At 43.0% G+C, this 4,001-nt stretch overlaps 1 pseudogene; it reads right to left on the minus strand.

Annotated features, from left to right (window-relative positions):
• LOC102845107 overlaps nucleotides 1-1,920 on the minus strand; it is a 16,841-nt pseudogene extending 14,921 nt beyond the window's left edge.
• Between the last annotated feature and the right edge of the window lie 2,081 nt (nucleotides 1,921-4,001).

A 4,001-nucleotide genomic window follows, 5' to 3' on the forward strand; every position in this document is an offset into this window, starting at 1 on the left:
TGCGGTTGGCGCAGGATAGAGCAGGGTTTAGGGCTGTTGTGCATAGGGTCGCTATGAGTCGGAAACGACTCGACGGCACATAACAACAACAACAACAATGACATCTAGAATTTATAGAATACTCGAGCACCAGAAGATAAAGGTAAACAACTTAACTGAAAAATGGACACACGCTATGAACAGACACTTCACTAAAGAATACATTCAGGTGGTGAGATGTTAAAAATTCCTAGCACTAGGAGAGATGCAAATCAAAACAACTATGAGATATCATCTCACCCCAGGAAGAATAGCAAAATTTAACAGAGCAGCATACAACAAATACCAGTGAGGTTGAGGAGAAACTGGAACCCTTATTCACTGTTAGTGGGAGTATAAAATGGTGCAACCACTCTGGAAGGTGGTGCGGCGCTTTCTCAAATAGCTAGAAATAGAAATATCATTTGATCCAGCAATTCCACTACTGGGAATATACTCTAAAGGAACCAGAACTGCCACCCAAGTAGAGATATGCACACTTATGTTTATTTGTGTGTTGTTCACAATAGTAAAGACTTGGAAAGAATACAATTTCCCATGAACAAACAAAAGGACAGAAAAGCTGTGGGATAGTCACACAAGGGAATACTATGCTGTACTGAAAAACAAGGAACTCATGCAATATTATCCAAAATGGGTGACCCTGGAGGACATTATGCTGAGTGAAATATTTTAGTCATGAAAGGACAAATACTGCATGACGCCACTGTTGTAAATAGGACTGACATATGGGTTGGGGGGGGGAAGTAAGAAAAGAGGGGATAAATAATGTACACTGCATGGAAACAGATCAGGGTAAGAACTGCTTAGGAGGAATATATGATTAGGTATTACTTGTAAGATAACAGTCGAGCATAAGAGCTTGATAGTAAAGTGGACAGGTGTGTGGGGAGGAATTGCACAATAATGAAAGAATTTTCTTTTTCAAAAGAGAAAAGCGAAATGGGGAAGGGCAGAAGGAAAATGTGCAACAATGAATTAATAGAAATCCAAGTACTCTCTAAACTTTCCTTAAAATCTCAGTTTAAAAAACCCAAACAAACCAAACTTAACCAAATGGAAACATTGGATAGTTAAGTTAGAATGGAACCACAGATTGTATTTTCAACTCCTAAAAGCTAGAGTGTGGAAAGTCACCAACAAACACACAAATGTAAAGGAAACAAATCAGCTGTGGAACGGTTCATTGCAACTCACAGCAACACCATGAGTAGAGGAGCTCTTTAGGGTTTTCTTAGCAATAATCATTACCAGACGTATAGGAGATCTTTCTTTGAATGGTGTCATTTGTGGGTTCACAGCACCAACCTTGGGTTGTTGTTGTTAGGTGCCGTTGAGTCCTAGATGACTCATAGCAACCCTATGAACGAAATGCCTGAGCACTGTTCGTATATAGAGTTTCCGGAGGCAAGCCATTTTGGAAGCGGATGCTGCTCCTGCTTCCAGGCTTGTTTTAGGCGGGAAGCTCCAGTTTCCTAGTTCCCAATACCCTCTGCTTACCCACTGCCACAGTCTGTGGGGTTCGCCCTTCAAACTCTCCACTAGCGTCACGGCCTCCTCTCCACTGTGGGGACACTGTGTGCGCACCCACATCTGGATCTCCCCAGGCAGGATGCTCAGGAACTGCTCCAACATGAGGAGCTCCAGGACCTGCTCTTTGCTATGAACCTCTGGCTGCACCCACTGAAAACAGAGCTTGTGAAGTTGATTCAGGGTCTCGTGAGGCCCAGAAAACACCTGGTACTGAAAGCGTCTGAAAAGCTGCCAGGCAGCTTCGGGGCTAGAGACTTCCCCTTGAGAGGCAGCAGCTGCTCCAGGGAGTTGGAGATCCTCTTCCTTTGCCAGTGGTGGCATATGGACCAGGGCCTGTCCAAGCATCATTGGGCTTGTCAAGTTCTTTCAAGTCAGCAAAGTCCTTTTGGATGGAATGGTGCTCTGGGGAGAACCAGGTCTTCACACACAGCCTCCTGCAGGGACACTGGGGAAGGAAGGAGTTCCAGTGATGCTCAGAGAACAACATGATTTTAGGAACAAATTCACATGCCCTGCTGAGATGCCTTGGACTCAAACATAATCTCTGCAATTGCCCAAAGGATTGACGAAAAATAGAGCAGCTGATACCGAGATGGCTCCAAATCATGTGGACCCATGTTTCTCACTGTGCTCCACAGTGCTGTCCACGGCTGGCTGGTTACTCAGAGGTAATCCCTGGGTCTTTTTCTCAGGACATTACTGGGTACATTCAATTTCCCACCTGTAAGTCAACAGCAGAGGACTTTAAATGTTTACACAACCCAGGGGCTCAGAAGATGCATTATCTTAAAGCAATGTAAGCTTCTGGTAAGAGATCAAATGACCAACACCCCATCTAAACTGACACTATCATCATGTCTACTTTGTATGATTTTGGTTGGTCTTCAAATGTCCACACCATGCAGAGGAGTGCCATTTGCCTCAGGAAACATTTTCACTACTGGCTTCCTGATACATACAACTTTTGCACCCAACACTTCTGTATTACATCTGTCCACTTAGAGACTGAAAGTAAAGCTCAACAAGTACACCAATGCACTGCAAGTAAATCTCCACGATGCTTCTAGATAAACACAAGGTTGAAAGAGAAAAAAACATTCTTTTCTAAAATGTGCAATGAAATTCACAGTGGCTGCCTTTGAGGAGTTGGAATGCGGTCTCTTTAGGAAGTGATGTCACACAGTTTAAACCTTGGGCTCAAAGGATAATTGGAACAAATACTGGCTAACTAAAAACACACCTATTGTCTTGAACTAAGTAGCCACAATTTTGTGGGTAATATCACCTAAATTTACAAGGCTTCGTCCAAAATAGAGATAAAAAATATAAAATAATAAATATTATGTGTCTTTTGATGTTTTTAGGAGAACTATCTGGAAATTTAAAAACCCTTCTCACAATGAACAAGTAAATCTGAAAGGGAAAAAACAATTATGATATGGAAACCTAAACAGCATCATTAACGTTCTTGGTCTTGAGGAAATTTTCTAATCACTAAGCCCAGTAACTGTAGAAAACACATTTAACTACACATAACACATTCAACAAGACAGATCAAATGTATATTAAATATCAAATTATGGGATCATATATATACAGTTTTTAAACTATAATTACATCATAATTCAATAACATATCCTAATATATAGAAATTACTAACACTCTAAAGATGCAGGCTCAAAAAAGAAATCATAAAGTACAAATAAACTTGAAAAGTATCAAAATTTTTTAGTTCAATGAAAGCTTTGTTTAGAGGGGCTGCTGCTGTGTGCCTGCATGTTTTCAGAGGCAGCAAATCACAAGGGAGACTTCACATCCTTCTCTCCTGGGACAGCTGGAGGATTTGAAACTTGTGTCTTTGTGATTGCACTGCAGCTTCAAGCCACTAGGCCACCAGAGATATTAGCTTAGAGAGGTATACACGTTAAATAAGTGTGGTTCTTTCTAGGTGCCAACAAGTCCAGTGGACTCATAGTAACCACATGAACAACAGACCTGAACCCTGTCCTATAATGTGCCAGAGTGGCCTGACCAACCGCAGTTTCCTGAACCCTGCGGACTCAGAGGAGAGGTGATGGTCAGAGACCTGATCTCAGAACCAGAGCTGAACATGTGAACTCACCTCCACCCCCGCAGCTAAGCACTTCCAGAAGCAGCTGCGTGCCCAATCAGCGCCTGCTGGAGGGCGGGGCCGGAATGAGGACAAGGCCCGGACTGGCTGCAAGAACCACCGCCCACCCCACTTCACCACCCTCTGAGTCCTCTTGTGGGGAGGCAATGGTTGCTAAGCTGTTATGTCAACTCAGCTGACTCATGTTGTTGTTGTTATGTGTTGAGTGGCTTGCGACTCATAGCGACCCTATGTACAACAGCCCTAAACTCCACTCTGTCCTGTGCCAATCGCACTGTCTCTGACACTCCCATCCCAA

Source organism: Elephantulus edwardii, unplaced genomic scaffold, assembly GCF_000299155.1.
Source record: "Elephantulus edwardii isolate Elephantulus edwardi_28Jun2011 unplaced genomic scaffold, EleEdw1.0 scaffold00209, whole genome shotgun sequence".
Taxonomy (NCBI): domain Eukaryota; kingdom Metazoa; phylum Chordata; class Mammalia; order Macroscelidea; family Macroscelididae; genus Elephantulus; species Elephantulus edwardii.